The sequence below is a fragment of the Scyliorhinus torazame genome, chromosome 7 (assembly GCF_047496885.1).
Source record: "Scyliorhinus torazame isolate Kashiwa2021f chromosome 7, sScyTor2.1, whole genome shotgun sequence".
NCBI classification, from domain to species: domain Eukaryota; kingdom Metazoa; phylum Chordata; class Chondrichthyes; order Carcharhiniformes; family Scyliorhinidae; genus Scyliorhinus; species Scyliorhinus torazame.
Genome location: NC_092713.1, coordinates 90,333,646 through 90,355,862, shown reverse-complemented (window position 1 = coordinate 90,355,862; position 22,217 = coordinate 90,333,646). Strand labels below are relative to the sequence as shown.

At 49.1% G+C, this 22,217-nt stretch overlaps 1 protein-coding gene across 2 annotated transcripts in view; it reads right to left on the bottom strand.

Moving 5' to 3' along the window:
- negr1 (neuronal growth regulator 1) overlaps positions 1-22,217 on the bottom strand; it is a 1,009,857-nt gene that overhangs the window by 105,226 nt on the left and 882,414 nt on the right. The gene's annotated exons all lie outside the window — the stretch shown is intronic.

Genomic DNA, 22,217 nt, shown 5'->3' with positions numbered 1-22,217 from the left:
GCAGAACTCTGAGGGAAGCTCGCAGGTAAGTACACTCAAACTGGTTCTGTATCCTTAGGAGGGACAGGGGGTTGAGTGAGGGGAGGGTCACAGGCAAGCCTGAACAGCAGTGTATTCGAGACTGCCTTCTGGTGCAGGACTGTGGGGTTCTTTGAAGGGCTGTACAGAGGGAAGGGAAGGGTAGGGAAGCCGGGGTATGGTTTTCTTGAAGGGCTCACAGAGGGAATTGTGCTCACTCAAGCAACACTCTATGTGCCACTGATTGCAGCTCAGCATTTAACCCTTGGCGCACGGACTTCCAAATTGAATGATTGTAATAATGTACCATTACCCGAGTGGGCAAGCAACTATATCCCCTTAGAAAGGTGGCCATGGCAGACTGCTGAAGGAAAGTACTCCTAATCCTTGGCTCTGTGTGGAAGTGCCTAATGGCAAGTGCCCCCCCATGGGTCAAGCTGAGCACGAGTCCTCCAAGTGAAAGTTAGAACAATGCCTGCACCTGAGATGAGAGCATAGGATGCAGTAGAGTGACCAAAACTGTCACCCCCCAGTAACATGGAGTGAGGTTTTCCCAACCACAATTCAAACTAAGAACTAGACATCAATGTTGTGGCCGGTATCTGAATCAATGGACATTGAACAGCAGCTGCAGATGATGAATGGAAAAGGAGTGGACCTTTTGAGAAAAATGCTAACTGTGAAGTCTCTCTCTTGGATACTGCAATGAGAAAATAGTTTGGAACATAGAGCCGGGTGATATTGCCGTCATTCCTCTTGCTCAAAAGCAGGAGAGAAGAAGAAGACGCCAACGCCGTTGCTTGGCTCGCCAAAGGCAGGAGCAGGGTGCGGGGTCTGCTTTGCAGGCAGAGGATGAATCCCAGAGAGCCATTGTTCGTAGGCACTTTGCTAGACCCAGGATCCACAGACAGTACTTCCTATACCTGCAGATGTCCGAGCATCAGTGTGGTTGAAGACTAGGGTATGCAGTGGCATAATGGTACTGTCACTGAATAGAGATTCAGGACTTTGGTGACCCGCATTCAAATTCAATAAAATAAATTGGGTATTAAAAATTTAAAGATGACCATGAAACCATTGTCGATTGTCGTAGAATCCCATCTTGCTTGTAAAAGTCCTTCAGGGAAGGAAATTTGCCGTCCTTACCTGGTCTACATGTAATTCCAGATCCACAGCAGTGTGGTTGACTCTTAAATGCTCTATGAAATGGCCCAGCAAACCACTCAGTCCAAGGGCAATTAGGGATGGGCAACAAATTCTGACACAACTAGTGACACCCACATCCCATCAATTAATTTAAAAAACTGCCCAGGGAACTGGTTGGTCACATCTGCCACCTGCTGCAGGATTTGGCGCCATGGAAACTTGGGGAACATCCACTGTTGCTGAAAGTGACTGCAGAACTCAATTTGTATGCCAGAGACTTCTTCCAGGGCTCCACAGGTGATCTGTGTGGGATTTTGCAAGCCTCCGCACACAAGTAGGTCACTGACACAATCTTCACAAGGTCTCACAACTTTGTCCATTCCGACTGAGATCAGGCAAGCCAGGAAGTAAGAGCAATTGGATTTGTGCAGCTCTCTGGTTTTCCACAGGTGCAGGGTACAATCGATTGCACTCACGTGGCATTTCGAGCTCCATGGCATCAAGCTGCCAGCTATGTGAAGCACACGAGCTTCTGCTCGTTGAATGTTTAGCTGGTCTGCAACCACACTAAACGCATCCTCAGGTGTGTGCTCGATTCCCAGGGAGTGTGCACGACTCCTACATTCCCAGCCGCTCTCAGATCCCTGACGTGTTTCTGGGTCCACAGAGGCTGCAGTTTTGGCTCCTCTGCGACAAGGGCTACCCACTGAGATGGCTGAGGGGTAATTATAGGCCGGTAAGCTTAACTTCGGTTGTAGGGAAAATGCTGGAATCTATCATTAAGGAGGAAATAGCGGGGCACCTGGAGGGAAATTGTCCCATTGGGCAGACGCAGCATGGGTTCACAAAGGGTAGGTCGTGTCTGACTAATTTGGTAGAATTTTTTGAGGACGTTACCAGTGCAGTAGATAACGGGGAGCCAATGGATGTGGTATATCTGGATTTCCAGAAAGCTTTTGACAAGGTGCCACACAAAAGGTTTCTGCATAAACTAAAGATGCATGGCATTGAGGGTAAAGTGGTAGCATGGGTAGAGGATTGGTTAACTAACAGAAAGCAGAGAGTGGGGGATAAATGGGTGTTTCTCTGGTTGGCAACCTGTAACTAGTGGGGTCCCTCAAGGATCAGTGTTGGGCCTGCAGTTGTTCACAATTTACATAGACGATTTGGAGTTGGGGACCAAGTGCAATGTGTCAAAGTTTGCAGACGACACTAAAATGAGTGGTAAAGCAAAAAGGGCAGACGATATCGGAGGTCTGCAGAAGGATTTGGATAGGTTAGGTGAATGGGCTAGGGTCTGGCAGATGGAATTCAATGTTGCCAAGTGTGAGGCTATCCATTTTGGGAGGAATAACAGCAGAATGGATTATTATTTAAATGGTAAGATGTTAAAACATGCTGCTGTGCAGAGGGACCTGGGTGTGCTGGTGCACGAGTCGCAAAAAGTTGGTGTGCAGGTGCAACAGGTGATTAAGAAGGATAATCGAGTTTTGTCTTTCATTGCTAGGGGGATGGAGTTCAAGACTAGTGAGGTTATGCTGCAATTGTATAGGGTGTTGGTGAGGCCGCATCTGGAGTATTGTGTTCAGTTTTGGTCTCCTTACCTGAGAAAGGACATATTGGCACTGGAGGGAGTGCAGAGGAGATTCACTAGGTTGATCCCAGAGTTGAGGGGATTAGATTATGACGAGAGGTTGAGTAGACTGGGACTGTACTCAGTGGAGTTTAGAAGGATGCGGGGGGGATCTTATTGAGACATATAAAATTATGAAGGGAATAGGTAGGATAGATGCAGGCAGGTTGTTTCCACTGGTCGGGGAAAGCAGAACTAGGGGGCATAGCCTCAAAATAAGGGGAGGTAGATTTAGGACGGAGTGTAGGAGGAACCTCTTCACCCAAAGGGTTGTGAATCTCTGGAATTCCTTGCCCAGTGAAGCAGTTGAGGCTCCTTCTTTAAACGTTTTAAAGAAAAAGATAGATGCCTTTCTAAAGAATAAAGGGATTCGGGGATATGGTGTACGGGCCGGAGAGTGGAGCTGAGTCACAAAGATCAGCCATGATCTCATTAAATGGCGGAGCAGGCTCGAGGGGCCAGATGGCCTACTCCTGTTCCTAGTTCTTATGTTCTTATGTGCAGAGGCCACAGAGTACAGCTGAGACAAGATACAATGAGGCTCATGCTGCGCTTGTACTTCGATCAAGCAAACCACAGGGATGCTCAAGATGAGTTTCCACTGCCTGAACAGGCCTGGTAGAGCCAGGAATGTTGAAGATGAGTTTCCATTGCCTGAACAAGCCTGGTGGAGCCCTGTAATACAGTCCACAGAGGGTGGTGTATCCAGGCTGAACAGAGGAGATCATTCACCCTCAAGGTGTGTCGGCTCTGACCACTGCTGCTCCCACCTCTCATACTGGATTTGTCACCTTTCATGAGGGTCTTCGCCCAGAACGTGGGAATACAACATCGTAACTATCCTCGTTATTGCCTGCAGACCCACACTCAACCATGTGCTGCAACACGGGGAGGAATCGCTTGAGGAGGAAATGGAGGCACTGAATGTCTCCTCCGATAAGGAGGGCATTGTAGGGAACAAGAATGAGGAAGTCCTTGAGGGCGAGGATGTTGGCCATGAGGTACTGCGATGTCTACTTGAGGCAGATGAGTTTGGGACGCGCTCATTGCTGCTAGATTCATGCAGGGTAATGAGCACATTCAATGAGGACATCTCATTATTTTCACATAGCTTCTGTGAGTATTATTCTCCTATCTGACCAATGGCAGTCCCACTCTCTATGATAAGGCTCCGTCATGGGGATGCAGAAGATGCCCGTAGTCGTTAAATTCCCGGAGGATTATGATGACCTGCAGTGGGGACCATGCATACTGATGCACGATCAATGACTACTAAAGCGAGGTTGTAGTCCAACTGAAGGCTTTAATAAGCTAAATGTTTCCCCCAGCAGCTCAGGTACAGAAAGAAGGCTGCTGGGGCGGCACGGGCTCTTATACCCTGCCTTGCAGCTTGACCAATGCGAAACATACAATATCTACCAATGGTGTTCGAGCATTGCTAGGTAGCGTAATACCTCTACACAGACTACCACATTCACCCCCTGTTAAAAAAAGAGTCCGGCGGGGGTGGTGGCTTGGTACTACAACATGGTAACGTGGTAGAAGTTATCATAGAATTTACAGTGCAGAAGGAGGCCATTCGGCCCATCGAGTCTGCACCGGCTCTTGGAAAGAGCACCCGACCCAAGGTCAACACCTCCACCCTACCCCATAACCCAGTAACCCCACCCAACATTAAGGGCAATTTTGGACACTAAGGGCAATTTATCATGGCCAATCCACCTAACCTGCACATCTTTGGACTGTGGGAGGAAACCGGAGCACCCGGAGGAAACCCACGCACACACTGGGAGGATGTGCAGACTCCGCACAGACAGTGACCCAAGCCAGAATCGAGCCTGGGACCCTGGAGCTGTGAAGCAATTGTGCTATCCACAATGCTACCGTTATGGAGTTATGCAGGTACCGTAGTACCTCCGTACAGCGTTTTGTCTTATTGTCGTAACTATTTACAATTTCACAATTAACTATATACACTTCAAGATGAAGCAATCAGTCGATCGGGGGCCCTGGTCATCCTCTGTGATCGTCAAAGCTTTGGTGGTGACGCAGGTGGAGGCTCGGGCGCCTGTGACTCCGGGAGCATGGCCTCGATCTCTGTGGCAGCTTCAACACCACTAGATGGCGCGGGTGGGGAAGCCGATTGACCTCGGAAGGGAGTGTTTGCGGCGTGCGTCGATGGGTGGGGTGGTCTAGACGGGGCCGGCGAAAGAATCGATCCTCCTGGGAAGGGGGCGGTTATAAGGTGCACCGGTGGGAGGGAGGGTGGGACTAGTGGCTGGAGTGTGCGTGGGGATCCGGCGGGCGCCAGGTCTCGTAGGGAGACCGTATCTTGTCGGCCGTCGGGGTACGCCACGTAGGCGTACTGGGGGTTAACGTGGAGAAAATGGACCCTCTCGACCAACGGGTCCGACTTGTGCGACCGCACGTGTTTTCGGAGCAGGATGGGTCCGGCAGCTGCCAGCCAGGTCGGGAGCGAGGTCCCAGAGGAGGACTTCCTGGGTAAGACAAGGAGAAGTTCGTGAGGTGTTTGGTTGGTCGTGGTACAAAGCAGTGACCGGATGGAGTGGAGGGCATCCGGGAGGACTTGCTGCCAGTGGGAGACTGGGAGATTCCTGGACCGTAGGGCCAGTAGGACGGTCTTCCAGTTCCGTTCTCCCTCTCTACCTGTCCATTACCCCGGGGATTGTAACTGGTCGTCCTGCTCGAGGCAATGCCCTTGCTGAGCAGGAATTGACACAGTTCGTCGCTCATAAAGGAGGACCCCCTATCACTATGTATGTAAGAGGGGAACCCGAACAGCGTAAAGATGCTATGGAGGGCCTTGATGACGGTGGTTGCGATCATGTCGGGACAGGGGATGGCGAATGGGAACCAGGAGTACTCGTCAATCATGTTCAGGAAGTACGTGATGCGGTCGGTGGAGGGTAGGGGGTATTTAAAGTCCATACTGAGGCGTTCAAAGGAACGGGAAGCCTTTATCAGGTGCGCTCTTTCTGGCCTGTAGAAGTGCGGTTTGCACTCCGTGCAGATTTGGCAATTCCTGGTGGCTGTCCTGACCTCCTCGATGGAGTAGGGCAGGTTGCGGGTCTCGATAAAGTGGAAGAAACGGTGACCCCCGGGTGGCAGACGTCCTCGTGGAGTGCTCGGAGGCGGTCCACTTGTGCGTTGGCACATGTGCTGTGGGGACAGGGCATCAGGAGGCTTGTTTAGCTTCCCAGGACGATACAAGATCTCGTCGTTATAGGTGGATAGTTTGATCCTTCACCGTAAGATCTTATCGTTTTTTATCTTGCCCCGCTGTGTATTATCGAACATGAAGGCGACCGATTGTTGGCCAGTGAGGAGAGTGAATCTCCTGCCGGCCAGGTAATGCCTCCCAATGTCGCACAGCTTCTACTATGGCCTGGGCCTCCTTTTCGACTGAGTGGCGGAACTTCGGAAGCATGGAGGGTACGTGAAAAGAAGGCCACGGTCCTGCCCGCTAGGTTGAGGGTGGCCGCCAGAGCTACGTCGGACGCGTCGCTCTTGACCTGGAAGGGGTGGGACTCGTCGATGGCGTGCATCGTGGCCTTTGCAATGTCTGCTTTGATGCGGCTGAAGGCCTGGCGGGCCTCTATCGACAGGGGAAAAACTGTGGATTGGATCAGGGGACGGGCCTTGTCCGCATAGTTGGGGACCCACTGGGCATGGTAAGAAAAAAAGCCTAGGCAGCGCTTCAGGGCCTTGGAGCAGTGAGGGAGGGGGAACTTCATAAGGGGCGCATGCATTCAGGGTTGGGGCCTATAACTCCATTTCGCACTACGTAGCCGAGGATGGCTAGGCGGTCGGTGCTAAACACGCATTTATCCTTATTAAACGTAAGGTTAAGGATCTTTGCGGTCTGGAGGAATTTTCGGAGGTTGCTGTCGTGGTCCTGCTGGTCGTGGCCGCAGATGGTGACATTATCGAGATACGGGCATGTTGCCTGTAAACCGTACCGGTCAACCATTCGGTCCATCTCGCGCTGGAAGACCGAGACCCCGTTAGTGACACCGAAGGGAACCCTTAAGAAGTGGTAGAGCCGCCCATCTGCCTCGAAGGCAATGTACTTGCGGTCACTAGTGTGGATGGGGAGCTGGTGGTAGGCAGACTTAAGATCCACCGTGGAGAAGACCTCGTAATGCGCGATCCTGTTTATCAGGTCAGATATGCGGGGGAGAGGAAACGCATCCAGCTGCGTAAACCTGTTGATGGTCTGACTGTAGTCGATGACCATCCTATGCTTCTCCCCGGTCTTTACCACCACTACTTGAGCTCTCCAGGGACTGTTGCTAGCTTCAATGACTCCTTCCCTCAGTAGCCTCTGACCTAATAAAGGTCCGATCCTGGGCTCTGTACCGTCTCCTCCTGGTGGCGACAGGTTTGCAATCCGGGGTGAGGTTCGCAAACAGGGAAGGCGGATCGACCTTGAGGGTCGCGAGGCTGCAGACAGTGAGAGGGGGTATAGGGCTGCCGAATTTGTAAGTTAGACTTTGGAGGTTGCACTGGAAGTCTAACCCAAGGAGTGTGGCCGCGCAGAGGTGGGTAAGGACGTAGAGCCGGTAATTTTTAAACTCCCTTCCCTGGACCGTGAGGTTTGCTACAGAAAACCCCTTTATCTCTACTGAGTGATAACCGGAGGCCAGGGAGATTTTTTGATTAACAGGGTGGACGGGGAGAGAACAGCGCCTTACCGTGTTGGGGTGTATGAAACTCTCCGTGCTCCCAGAGTCGATTCAGCAGGAAGTCTCGTGCTCGTTGACTAGTACCGTTGTTGTAGCAGTTGAGAGTGTTCGAGGCCGGGACTGGTCCAGGGTCACCGAGGCTAATCGTGGCAGCAGTTGAATGTTCTCTTCGGGCGGTGTGTGGTCAGCCGAGCTGGGGTTCTGGGAGTCCATCCAAGATGGCGGCGCCCATTGGTCTCACATGGCTGGGGGTGCACAAAATGGCGGCACCCATCCATCGTATGTGGCGTCCGCGGGACAACATGGCGCCGCCCGGAGGCCGCACGTGGCCCTGGAGGAGGAAGATGGCGGCGCCCGCTGGCCGCATGGAGACCGTGGAGAGGATTGTGGTGGTGGTCTGGATTTGCCACCGGAGACTGCAGCAACCGCCCGGGCCTGGCATACCGCCACGAAGTGGCCCTTTTTACCGCATCCCTTGCAGGTGGATGCGCAGGACGGGCAGCGCTACCGGGGGTGCAAAGGCCCCTGCCTCCTTGAGGCCTAGGGTGTCTTTCTCCAGCAATCGCTGGCAGATTTGGGAGGACAGCATACCTGCAACGAAAGCGTCCCGGATCAAACGTTGTGTGGTCACTCGCCAAAACTTGCGGGCAGCTGCAGTTTCTTCCCAACACCAGGAGCGCATGGTAGAATTCTTCCAGCAATTCCCCAGGGATTTGTCGCCTCGTCGCTAGCAGATGTCGGTCGTAGACCTGGTTTACCGGATAAATATAATGTCCTTTTCGCAGCTCCAGTGCTGCATCGAAGTCGTCCGCATCCTCGATGAGGGTGTAAATTTCTGGGCTCACCCTCGAGTGCAGGACTTGCAATTTCTGTTCTCCCGTGGGTGTGTTTTTGGCCGTTCCGAGATATCCGTTAAAACACGGCAGCCAATGCATGAAGGTTGCCGCTGAGTTTGCCGCGTGGGGGCAGCGTTGCAGACACTCAGGCTTGATTCGGAGCTCCATCCTTTTAAATCTAGCTTATTAAATCGATGCACGATCAATGACTACTTAAGCGAGCTTGTAGTCCAACTGAAGGCTTTAATAAGCTAGATATTTCCCCCAGCAGCTCAGGTACAGAAAGAAGGCTGCTGGGACGGCACAGGCTCTTATACCCCGCCTTGCAGGGCGGAGCTACCATACAGCTTGACCAATGGGAAACATACAATATCTACCAATGGTGTTCCAGCATTGCTAGGTACCATAATACCTCTACACAAGACTACCACACATACATCCTCACAGAACTTCTGTGAATGCCTGACTCCTGTCTGGCTTATGGCAGCTTGCTTACTCTCAATGGCCACGGTTATATCATGGTGATGCAGTGGGGAAAGTTTAACCTCTCCTGATTCTATGGCATCCTTCGTAAGCTGAGGACCACGGTGTCACCAGAGGCAGAAGCTGCTGTGATGGGCGGTCGAGCCGCACATCAAACGTGCAGAGAGCACACAGGGAGAATGATTGAACTGTATGACGCCAGCTCAGTACATTCAGGCAGACATTATAATGCTTGCAGAGGTACTGGCATGACTGATGTGTTTAGTCACTGTTAAGGAACAACATCAATGTGCTGGGAAAGTTGAACAAAGCATATGGATGAAGGCCAAGCCTTTAGCTTGTACAGGAATCAAATCTTCACTTGAGACTGACAGGAACAACAGCTTGCCTTAGAAAGGATGAAAATTGTTGGAGTTTATTTACAGAAGTGATTAACAACTGTGCCCAAGCTGTGCAACTACAACTTCTGAACCTTCCTTACCCTGCTGCTACATCTTGGTGCATCCCCAACATCCACAGTGGTAGTAGAGACAGCATGCTTACTGCTACACTCCGTTATCTCGAATGATCTTGGTGGGTGCCCGATGGAGAGCTGAGATCTGGGAGTCCCGGCCTACTTTCGGGGTCCTGCTGTGTGACAGTGCCATCTTTGTCGGCTTGAGAAGTTGAAGATGGAACAGTCACAGGAAGAGGGTGTTTGGATGGGCAGGACACTCTTGGAATCACCTGGGTGGAAGGCCCTGAGTGTGCATTGGCTGATTCTCTTCCCTGTGGGCGCCCAACAGCTTCTGGTTGCCTCCTTCATTTCGGCCGCAGTGAGGCAATGAGTCGCATGCCTGGTGGTACATTACAGGGAGAGGCCGGAGAAGCTGTGCAGATTGGGGAGTGGAGTGAGGCCTGCACAATGTGGCAGCAGGCCAGCTTGACTGGGCCTGAGCTGGGGCAGCAGGAGTGAAGAGATCGGAGAGCTGATCGAGTATTTCTCCATACACCAGTACCGAACCAAGGAGGCCAACTATAAGGAAATAGGAGCAGCTCTTCTTCTTCCTGACTGGTATCGGGCACAAACGAAATCAACAGGCTGCGGCTGGATTTAAAACTTTAAAAAAAATGTTTCCAAGATGGTGCAGAGCGTGGTGACCCTCTGCGTGCTCTCCCCTACAGATCCTCTTCCTACATATAACCATTATTTCAGTATGTTCTATAATTATTATAGTATATGCTAACTTATTAATTATTATAGTATGTTCTACGTATTCATGAATGGAGCAATCTGCCAGGACTGTAAGTAAACAATACTTTTCACTGTACCTCGGTACACATGACAATAAATCAAATCAAATTGAATCAAATAAGATCTAATTTAACAGGAAGGAGTGGCAGCTTGAGAAACTATGTCCCCCTCTGGCATTGACACTAGTGGATGCAAACAAGTGCTTTTGCCATGGAGTGCAGCTCCTGCAGCAGTGCAGGACAGAAGTCTTGGACCAATGTCTCTACAAGGGCTGCCACCCTACCAGTGTTGACCTCAGTGTGTTTCCCTATCATTGTGGTGGTGTCCCTTGAGCTGGCGTTGAGTGAGATCCCTATAGATGTGTGCTGGGTGTGTGAGTTTATGAGTTGTGATTGATGAAAAAAGTGACGTCCCCTGGCTGAACAGAGGGGATCATTCACCCTCTTGTGGATGTTTGTCCTCTTCTGCAGGGCATTGGCACTGACCGCTGCTGCCATCACCTCCCAAACCAGATTTGTCACCTTGGATGAAGGCCTTTATCCGCAGCGTGGGAATAGAATGTCGTAGCTAGCCTCCACTGCATCCAGTAGGTGCTCAAGGGAGGTGTTGATGAACTTCGGCATGCTTTCCAGGTTTGGCAGCCACAACTTCCTAGCGGTTTCCAAAGTGTGCTAGATGTGTGCAGGAGTGACATTTAAATATTGTGCCCAGATCACTGAAGCACTGAGAATTCGCGGGGCGGGCGAATCAGAGGCCTGGCAGTGATATGGTGTGGATGCCTCTTTCCCCTCCTGAAATCAGACTTTGCTGATTTCTGAGGCGATTCTGCCCATGGTGCTAAACATTCCACTTAAATAAATGTTCCTGAGTTAATTGAATTTTTGCCCTTTGCTGCTTGAAATATGCATTCTTGCATGACTAATGTGCCAACTCCATGATATTTCATTGCCTAACTGCATTATAATGGATCATAATATTTGCCTATGACTTTATATACAGTAACTAGTGATCCACTATATTTCTGCTGATTGTAACAGCGTTCTTTAAGTACAGCTACAGAACAAATTTTGTTATTAGATTATATTTAATATTGTTATTTATTTTTAATTAATATATTCTTGGATTTTTGCAATAAATGCAGCAGACAAGAAGTGTTCCTTGTAGAGCACAATGCATTAATATATCACTTTAGAATAACTAAACATGTGATGCACAAGATGATAGAAAGTGGATGGACAAGAAACAAATGTTACTACAATTTATAATGGTGTATCAAAGACAGAAAAAGTTACGCTAGAGGCAAAAGAAGAAACATAAGTGGCATTAGAATATTAGTTTAAAAATGATGGAACTATGTCAGATGTCAGCTCTTCTGCAAGTGCCTTGCCATTTCCACTGTCAAGATGATCGCCCTGCAAGTATTGTCGCTTCTGGGGTTTTTGCTCTATGAAATATCATATTAAGAGCTTCATTGCAAAATACAGATACCACCTCAAGGTAGGTCGTAAGGTGGGCAGAATTTTTTTAAGTTACCAGAAAGAAATTAATAGTACTCCGCTTTTAGCACAGAGAGAATGAACAGAAATGACCCTGCTAAATTGGCTTTATTATGCACAGCACAATATCTAATTTTGCAAAGGTGGAGCTAAATTATTGTAAGATCACAAAGTTTAATGTTGTAAGTAGATTGTGGGTCATTGAAAGTTTAATTACCATATAATCAAGGAATATGTTGGCTGGTGTTAGGTTGGAGATTATTGGTAAGAAGCTCATATTAATTTGATGATTAGTTATCTGACAATGTGTAATATCTACCAACATTGCATGCATATATGTAACAAATGTACAAGCTATTGTTCGTGATCTGAATATAATGATTCGTCATTTTTTCTAGTCTCCTGAGGCCACTGAATCCTGTGGGATTCGCCTTTGACTGGAATTCAGCTGCTCTCAGGTATGTTGCAAGTGGCTATTCTTTGTGTGAACGTATCAACGAGCATCAGATTGCTATCTCACTGCGGTGATGTATATATCTGTACTCAGTCTCATCCTTGAACGTCTCTCTTTCTTGCACTTAACTTTTCCCTCCATGCTCCCAAATCCCCCCACCCCCACTTCCCATGCCAAAAATATGAACCTGTGCTGGTGTCATTCTCCTCCCATCCCCACCTCACCAAATCCAATCATCTTTCATCAACTGCAGTACAACCACTGACCCAGGTGAGATCATCTGATGCTGTAGCATCAAATCCAGGCTTATTGATTTGTGTAACTTAGCCTTACAGTCAAAGTGTTTTTACCCAATAGAGAACTGGGAATCTGTAAACATATTGTCCATATTTTCTCAGTTTATCTACGCTGCATCTTGGAAATGGGGAAAGATCCAATCCCTGTTGACAACCAATTAAACAACCTGGGTCTATAACTTAAGAAATCAACTCAACAAAGGTGTAAAGTTAAATAGTTTATGTATTAACAATCCTGGATACTTATTGACCAATGAATTTATGTGTTCTGTTTCTAATATTATCCTGTAAGTAATCCTACAAGGAAAACTAGATTCATTTCACCCCATTGTCTCATTTGTGCAGGGCTTGAATACAAGGAATCTGGAAACACACATACAATGATCAACCTCAAATCAATTGTGACCTAATTTCTTTGTAAAGAGAAAATTTCCTGGAGTTTCATGTGATGCCACCATGACACAAGGCAAACAAACATTCAAAGACAGCTGTAGAAATCAGAAAGAAATTATTATAAGTTGACCAAGTCAAATTATCCTACTGACCATCAGTGACTAGACTTCCACACATCAGCGAGTAAACTGTAACTTAAAATTATTATTGTCCTGATTGTACATTGTACAAGCAGAAGACTATTTTTCTATGCAGAGAGAAACAGAGTTGAATTACACGATACCCAACCCTCTCCAACGTGCATATTGTGGAGGAACCTACCGAGGGAATCCTAGCTGCCCTGCAGTCATTTGGCGGGATTTCTGCTCATCAGGGACAGGCAGTCCCATCTCAGAAAGATGCTGGCCTTCAGAGGTCAGCTACTCTTTAGCAATTCAGGCCTAGAGGAGGGATGTAATAATAATCAAACCCGCGTCCCTGGTGAAGCAACAGTGCTAACCACTGTGCTACCGTGCCACCCGTTATCCAAACTTTAAATTAAAATTAAATACTATAGATGCTGGGAATCAGAAATTAAAACAGAAAATGCTGGGTATACTTGGTAGATCTGGCAACATCCATGGAGAGAGAAACAGATTTAGTATTCCAGGGCTGATGACCTTTCATCATGAAAGGCAAAAAATGTGAAACATTGGGCTAGATTTAGCATTCCCCGCTGTGGAGTTGGAGGCGGGGGAACGTTATCCAGCCGTCTCTACTCCATCACATTTATACCAACCGTAGGAGTGGAGTCAACAGCCTGCCAGCCAGTGGGCCAAAAAAGGCCCTTAAATGGGAAATGAATGTCCATGTAATTGCCTCAACCTGCCGCCGTCAGAATTTAACTGGAGGTGGGTGAGTGTTTTTCCCTTATTGCGCCCCCCACTCTTCCGCCACAACACCTTACCCTGGCCTGCCAGCTTGGCACCCAGCAATACCCCCCGCCTCCCTCCATATAAACACTTTCCCAGTTCCGATCCTTCACCACAAGGGCAGCACGATAGCACAGTGGGTAGCACTGTTGCTTCACAGCTCCAGGGTCCCAGGTTCGATTCCCGGCTTGCTTCACTGTCTTTGTGGAGTCTGCACATTCTCCCCGTGTCTGCCTGGGTTTCCTCCGTGTACTCCAGTTTCCTCCCACAAGTCCTGAAAGACGTGCTGTTAGGTGAATTGGACATTCTGAATTCTCCCTAAAGTGTACCCGAACAGGCACCGGAGTGCGGCGACTAGGGTATTCACACACTAACTTCATTGCAGTGTTAATGTAAGCCTACTTGTGACACTAATAAAGATTATTATGTATTGTCTTGTCTATTATGCTATGTTCAAACATGGCAAGAAATTACAGTACAGCAAGGTTCGACAAACAGGAAGAGATGGTAATCTATTTTTGTAGTGTTTGTCAAAACAGAAACACCAGGGCAAAGCTCCCCTACTCTGCTTTGAAGTTATTTAATGTTGCACTGAAGTTGTAGACTGGACCACAGTTTAATGGCTCATCTAAAATATGGCATCTCCAACATTACAGCACTCTGTGGTGTTATGTTACTTTGAGTAACATAAGCTGCTACTTGGTGTAGACTTTGCTGAAGGATGCTCCAGACTCTGAGATAAGTTGAACGTATTTATTGAGCGATTGACGAAGCTCCTAAATGAGTTCTACACTCTACTAATCTGACTTGAGTAACTTAGTATACTCTACTAACTATATGAGCTTGCAAAGACCACGTGCTAGGGTGTGATGGTGCTGTTAACCACCCATGTCTTGCTCTCTAGGTTTCTGCCGGTGGAAGAGGCAGGGCCTGTGTGCCTTGTCCTTTTTAGAATGGTCGTGTGATGCCCCCTTGTGGTAATGACACCTCTGGCTGTCCTGATTACCCATTGGTTGTGTCCTGTTCTGATGACCCATTGGTTGTGTGTCTGCATATCATGACATCTCCCCCCCCTTTTTTTTTAGTTGTATATATGCCTGTCTAATGTGGCCATGGGAGCTATGGCTGACAGTGTTAAAGAAAACAACCTGATATGCATGACTGGTGTATACAGTGGACATAAATAAAATTAAAGAAAAACACAAATGTTCATAAGTCCAGTCTCAGGGGTTTCTGTCTGATCCTTGATGACCGCCGGAGAGGTGGCGGAGGGGATGCCGGTGTCTTGATAGGTGTGTGGGAGTCACGACTGGTGGACTCGTGGTTTGTGGTGTCTGGAGGTGGCATTTCAACAGGTGGACGTGGAGGGGGAATTGGTTGTGGGTGTATGATTTTCCGTAGTGCCCTTCGATTTCTGCGAACAATGGTGCCGTCAGACATTTTTAGCACATAGGATCTGGGCGCGGCCTGCCGAATGATGACAGCCGGCACAGCCCACCCACCATCAGGAGTCTTGATCCTGACAGTGTCTGCTGGGGATAGCACGTCCAGATCGTTGGCATGTGCGTCATAGTTCTGTTTCTGACTGTTGCAAAGCTGTTGCATCTTTTGTAGTACCGGTAGGTGATCTGGGTTGGGCAGATGTAGGGCTGGAAGTGTTGTTCGCAGGTCCCTGTTCATCAGCAGTTGGGCTGGTGACATGCCAGTTGATAAGTGAGTCACCTGGTACGCTAGTAGTGCAAGGTGTATGTCGGATGCGGAGTCAGAGGCTTTGTGGATAGGTTGCTTGACGATGTGCACCCCCTTTTTAACTTTGCCATTGGACTGCGGGTAGTGCGGACTGAAGGTACCATGTTTGAAGTTGTAGGTCTTAGCAAATGTGGACCATTCTCGACTGTGGAAGCACGGGCCATTGTCGCTCATGACGGTGTTCGAGATGCCATGTCGCGAGAATGTCTCTTTGCACGCTTTGATAACGGTCCTTGAGGTGAGGTCGGACAGCTTCAGCACCTCAGGATAGTTCAAAAAGTAATCAATGAGAAGGATGTAGTCGCGACCATTCGCGTGGAATAGGTCAATTCCACGCGACCTATGGAGAGGTTTCCAGGTCGTGTTGTTGGAGCGTCTCCTTGCTCTGTGCTGGTTGGAACCTCTGACAGGTCCCGCAGTCCAGGACCATGTCCGTGATGTCCAGGTTGATGCCGGGCCAATAGATGGCTTGTCGGGCTCTGCGTCTGCATTTTTCTATGCCCAGGTGTCCCTCGTGAATCTGCTACAGCACCATGCGCTGGAGACGCAGCAGGATCACTATTCTGTCCATTTTTAGCAGGATGCCGTTGATCAGCGTTAGGTCGTCCTTGACGTTGTAGAATTGAGGGCATTGCCCTTTCGGCCACCCATTGTTGAGGTTGTGGATGACTCGCTGGAACAGGAGGTCTTTGGCCGTCTCTGACGAGAAAGAGTTTTTCGTCTATTGCAGGGAGGTTGCTTGCGCACATTTGTACCTGCAATTCAATGTGCTGGATGATCTCCAGTGGCTCACTTGGTGAGGTGACGGAGCAGAACAATGCATCTGCAATGATGAGCTCCTCGCCAGGCGTGTACACCAGATTGAAATCGTACCTCCGGAGTTTGAGCAGGATCCTCGGCAACCGGGCGTCATGTCGTTCAGGTCCTTTTGGATGATGTGGACCAGAGGTCTGTGATCTGTCTCAACGGTGAATGTTGGCAGGCCGTGGATGTAGTCATGAAATTTGAGGATGCCGGTGAGAAGACCTAAACACTCCTTCTCAATTTGCGCGTACCTGGTCTCTGTCGGTGTCATTGCCCATGACGTGTATGCTACTGGAACCCATGATGATGTGTCGTTTATTTTGTAGCAGTACCGCACCAATGCCATCCTGACTCGCATCGGTCGAGATCTTAGTTTCTCGATCTGGGTCAAAGAATGCAAGGACGGGTGCAGTGCTAAGCTTGGCCTTTAGCTCCAGCCACTCTGGTGTTCCGTCTTCCACTCGAAGGCAGTTGATTTCTTGATCAGTTTTCTTCGGGCCGTTGTGTGTGTGGCCAAATTCGGGATGAATTTGCATAGGAAGTTTACCACCCCAAGGAAGCGCAGCACTGCTTTCTTGTCCTCGGGTACCCTCATTGCCTCGATGGCTTTTATTTTGTATTTTGTCCGTGTCCGTGTACGGCGTACACCGTGTTTCGATATCTGATCACCCAGGAACTTCGTGGATGTCCCAAAACAGCACTTGGCTACGTTTAGCTTGAGGCCATGTTCATGTATGTGTCGGAATACTCTCTTTAGTCGCGACACATGTTCCTCGAGAGTTGAAGACCAGATTATGATATCGTCAACTTAGACAAAAACCCCTTCTATTCCTTCCATCATCTGTTCCATGATGCGATGGAATATCTCTGATGCCGAGATGATGCCAAATGGCATTCGGTTGTCGCAGAATCTGCCAAACGGCAGAGCCTTCTGCTGGATTCTTCAAGTTGAATTTGCCAGAATCCTTGGGATGTATCAAGTTTTGTGAAGAAGCGCGCGTGTGCCATTTCGCTTGTGATTTCTTCCCTTTTTGGGATTGGGTGATGTTCGCGCATAATGTTTTTTTTAACATCCTTGGGATCGATGCAGATATGTAGGTCTCCCGCAGGCTTTTTTACGCACATCATCGAGCTGACCCAGTTGGTTGGTTCAGTGACCTTAGATATGATGCTTTTCTTTTGTAGGCTTGTGAGTTCTGCTTTCAGTCGATCCTTCAGTGGAGCAGGGACTCTCCTTGGTGCGTGGACCACTGGTTTGGCGTCAGGCCACAGTAGAATCTTGTACTTGTACGGAAGTGTGTCCATTCCGCTGAAGACATCTGGGTACTGGGTCAGGATGTCGTCGATGCTGGCCTGAAGATCCTGATGAGACGGCGTCATGGTGTAGACCCTTTGGATGAGGTTCAGTTGCTTGCAGACGTGCGCACCTAGCGGGGACGCCCTGTCTGGTTGAACAATCCCGAATTGTAGGCTTGTCTCTATGTGTAGGTTGGACACTGTCAGATGGCAGGACCCCAGTGCCGCAATTGCATTGCCGTTGTAGTTCTGGAGTTTGCAAGCAGCTGGAAGGATTTTGGGAACCTTCTTGATTCTCGTGAAGTCCAACTTCGAGATCAGATTGGCGGAGGCACCTGTGTCCAGTTTGAACTGGATGGGGCATTAGTTGACATCCATCACTGCGTTCCATTCGTCCTCGGAATCCACGGCAAGGATTGATTGGACTTGCGATGTGCCCTGTCTGGCGTATTCGCACACCATGATGGTGCCTACTCAGTATGTGTTGTCCAGGTAGTCATCGTCTGGATCTGTAGCACTACCTTGATCAGAGTCATGCATTTGGTGTTGCACACTCCTGATGCGATTCTGTTTGAACTGTGGTCGCTGACTCCTGACTTGTGGTGCAGAACTGCACAGGGCTGCATAGTGGTTGAGTTTCCCACAGTGGAGACACCGTTTGCCTCTTGCAGGGCATTGTTTTCTAAAGTGGGCGGTGCCACAGTTTGTACACGTGCGTCATGACGCTCAGTGCGTTGTTGCACATGCGTGTTGCGGTTCTCGGCCGTTCGCACCTGCACAGTGCGGTTCTCGGCCGCTTCGTATTCCCGGTCGTATTGCGCATGCGCCGGGCCCCGGGATGAGCGCGCGAAATGGCTGCCGTCAGAGATGTGCAGACGCTGCATCCGGGAGATGGCCTGAACACTCTCCACCTCGTGGGAGGTTTGTTTTTCACTCTCAGTATTTTTGTATTGTGATGTAGCGATTTTTTGAAAGCTCATTCACAGTGCACGTTTCAATAGCGACTTTTAAGGTCATGTGCTTGATTTTCAGCAATTGCTCTCGCAGAGGATCAGAGTGGACACCAAAAATGATTTGGTCTCTGATGATGGAGTCAGTTATGTCCCTGAAGTTGCAGGATTGCGCTAGCAGTCTAAGGTTAGTTAGATAACTATTGAAGGATTCATCTTTACCTTGCATCCTCTGTTTAAAGATGTAGCGCTCAAATATCTCATTCGTGTCAACCTCGCAGTGGTTGTCGAATTTCTCCAGGATAGTTTGGTAGTTCGTTTTGTCCTGCCCTTCTGAGTATTGAAAAGAGTTGAAGATCGCTATCGCGTGGTCACCCGCAGTGGTCAGTAGGAGAACTATCTTCCGAGCATCGGTCGCGCCATTCAGGTCGGATGCTTCCACATATAGTTGGAATATTTGTTTGAACGAACGCCAGTTAGCACTAAGATTACCGGTGGTCCTGAGTTGATGAGCAGCCTGAATCTTGTCCATCGTGCCTGGATTCGGTAGCTGTTTGTCTGAGTGTGTCTCTGACCTTACTGAGTTGATCTAGGGAGATTGAGTAGCCACTCCTGTACCATGTGGTGTTATAAGCTGCTACTTGGTGTAGGCTTTGCTGAAGGATGCTCCAGACTCTGAGATAAGTTGAACGTATTTATTGAGCGATTGACAAAGCTCCTAAATGAGTTCTACACTCTACTAATCTGACTCTAGTAACTCAGTATACTCTACTAACTAGATGAGCTTGCTCTAGACCACGTGCTAGGGTGTGATGGTGCTGTTAGCCACCCATGTCTTGCTCTCTAGGTTTCTGCTAGTGGAAGAGGCAGGGCCTGTGTGCCTTGTCCTTTTTATAGTGGTCGTGTGTTGCCCCCTTGTGGTAATGCCACCTCTGGTGTCCTGATTACCCATTGGTTGTGTCCTGTTCTGATGACCCATTGGTTGCGTGTCTGCACATCATGACACACTCCTTCAGTACGGCACTGAAATGTCAGTTTGTTTGTTCAAGTTCCTGAGGGAGCTTGACTCCATAACCTTTTGACTCAGAGGGAAGGGTGATACAAAGTGACACTTGGATCAAATGCTTTCCAATTAACATGCTAAGAGGTCTGATCAGTTATCTGGATTGATCCCTTTGCTACAAAAGCAATGCTGCCACTCATAAACCCAATTTTAAAATACATTTAATTCTTCTACTAAAATCAGACAAAATAAATCATTGCATTACGATCACCATAGAGACAAATAACTTTTAAAAAGAGATTTGAATTTGAATTCCCAGTGACCGACTTAAAGGAATCTCACACCGAGATTTCAAGTTTGATGAGTTTTACTGTAACAGCAAATTAAAATCAATACTGACTAAATATTATTTAATATGCAGCTATTACACTAAACTACAAAAATAATATCTCTTATTATTTTTTAAACATGACCAATACAGGAGTAAAAGATCTCTGGGATGGCAGGATTATCCCATGAGGGGAGATTGAGGAAACAGGGCCTGTATTCTCTAGCATTTAGAAAAATGAGAGATGATCTAACTGAAGGATACAAAATTCATACAGGGGTTCTACTCATCTCAGTCCTAAATGGCCTTCCTCTTATCCTAACATTGTGACCCTGGTTCTGCATTCCACAGCCAGGGAAAACATCCTTTCTACATCTACCTTGCTGTTGATTCCACCTCCTAGCCTCACAGGCTGAACCTTTCAGTGTCCTTAAATTTTTGCAGGTTCCTTTTCTTCAACCAGACGAGGCACGATCAATTTGACTGGATCGAAGTTGAAGCCAAACGGAGGCTTTATTAGTATCAGATGTGTGGCCTCCCACAGCAGCTGGCGAAATGGCTGTGAGCTGGAGGCCATGCATATTTATACCCCGCCTCCTGGGCGGAGCTAGCATGCAGGGGCCACAGGTAAACCTGTAGTGCAGGTTCTACCATACAACCTCTAATATCAGAACACAGTGGTTTACCACATTCACCCCCTGTTAAAAGTGAGTCCGGCGGGGGGGGGGGGGGGGGGGGGGTGGATAACTATATACAATTAGATATGTTAATATTTACAGAGCAGCAAAAAAAAATGTCTCTTGGCATCCGGCGGGACGGTCAGAGGTTCAGCCGGTCCGGTGCCTTGATGGTTCTTTGAGATCGGCGACGTGGTGACGGCGATGTCGTGGTCGAAGCTGACTCCGGGAGCGTGCCGAAATCCTCTTCATCGACGGGCGTCGGCAGGGTTAGGACGGACGGTCCTCGGGGGGGTGATGGGAGCGGCGGGGGAGTGGAGGGTGGCGCCGGGGGTAGTGTGGGGGTGGAACCTGCTGGTGCCTGGTCCCTAAGGGAGACGGTATCCTGGCGGCCGTCAGGGAATGCCATGTAGGCGTACTGTGGGTTTGCGTGAAGTAGGTGCACCCTCTCCACCAACGGATCTGCCTTGTGGAGCCGCACATGTTTATGGAGAAGCATGGATCACTGAGCTGTGAGCCACGTTGGGAGCGATACCCCGGATGTGGACTTCCTGGGGAAGGCAAAAAGACGTTCATGTGGTGTACTGTTAGTGGCAGTGCAGAGTAATGAGCGAATGGAATGTAGTGCAGCATGGAGGACCTCTTGCCAGTGGGAGGCCGGATGATTCCTGGACCGCAGGGCCAGCTGGACGGCCCTCCATACCGTTCCATTCTCCCTTTCTACCTGTCCGTTTCCCCGGGGGTTGTAGCTGGTCGTTCTGCTGGAGGCTATACCCCTGCTGAGCAGGAACAGACGTAGCTCTTCACTCATGAATGAGGATCCCCTATCACTGTGGATGTAGGCAAGGAAGCCGAACAGAGTGAAGATAGAATTAAGGGTTTTAATGACGGTGGCAGACGTCATGTCGGGGCATGGGATGGCGAAGGGAAACCGGGAGTATTCATCGATCACACTGAGGAAATGTGTGTGTCGATCGGAGGAGGGGAGGGGGCCTTTGAAATCCACGCTGAGGCGTTCAAAGGGGCGGGAGGCCTTCATCAGGCGCGCGCGGTCCGGCCGGTAGAAGTGCGGCTTTCACTCCGCACAGACCTGGCAGTCCCTGGTGATTGTCCTTACTTCCTCGACGGAGTAGGGCAAATTTTGTGCCTTAATGAAATGGTACAACCGAGTGACCCTTGGGTGACAAAGGCTGTTGTGCAGGGTCTGGAGTCGATCTACCTGTGCGCTGGCACATGTACCTCTGGATAGGGCATCTGGGGGCTCATACTTAATCTCGTAATTATAGGTGGAGAGCTCTATCCTCCACCGCAAGATTTTATCATTTTTGATCTTGCCCCGCTGTGTGTTGTTGAACATGAAGGCTACCGACCGTTGGTCAGTGAGGAGAGTGAATCTCCTGCTGGCCAAGTAATGCCTCCAATGTCGCACAGCCTCAACGATAGCCTGTGCCTCTTTTTCGACGGATGAGTGCCGAATTTCAGAGGCATGGAGGGTGCGGAAAAGAATGCCACGGGCCTGCCTGCCTGATTGAGGGTGGCGGCAAGAGCGACGGCCGATGCGTCACTTTCTACTTGGAATGGAAGTGTTTTGTCTCCAGCGTGCATTCCAGCTTTGGCAATATCAACTCTGATCCAGGTGAAGGCAGGTTGGGCCTCGGCCGTCAGGGGGAAGTGAGTGGATTGTATGAGGGGCGGGCCTTATCCGCATAGTTTGGGACCCACTGCGCGTAATATGCAAAGAACACCAGGCAACGTTTGAGGGCCTTGGGGTAGTGGGGGAGGGGGACCTCCATGAGGGGGCGCA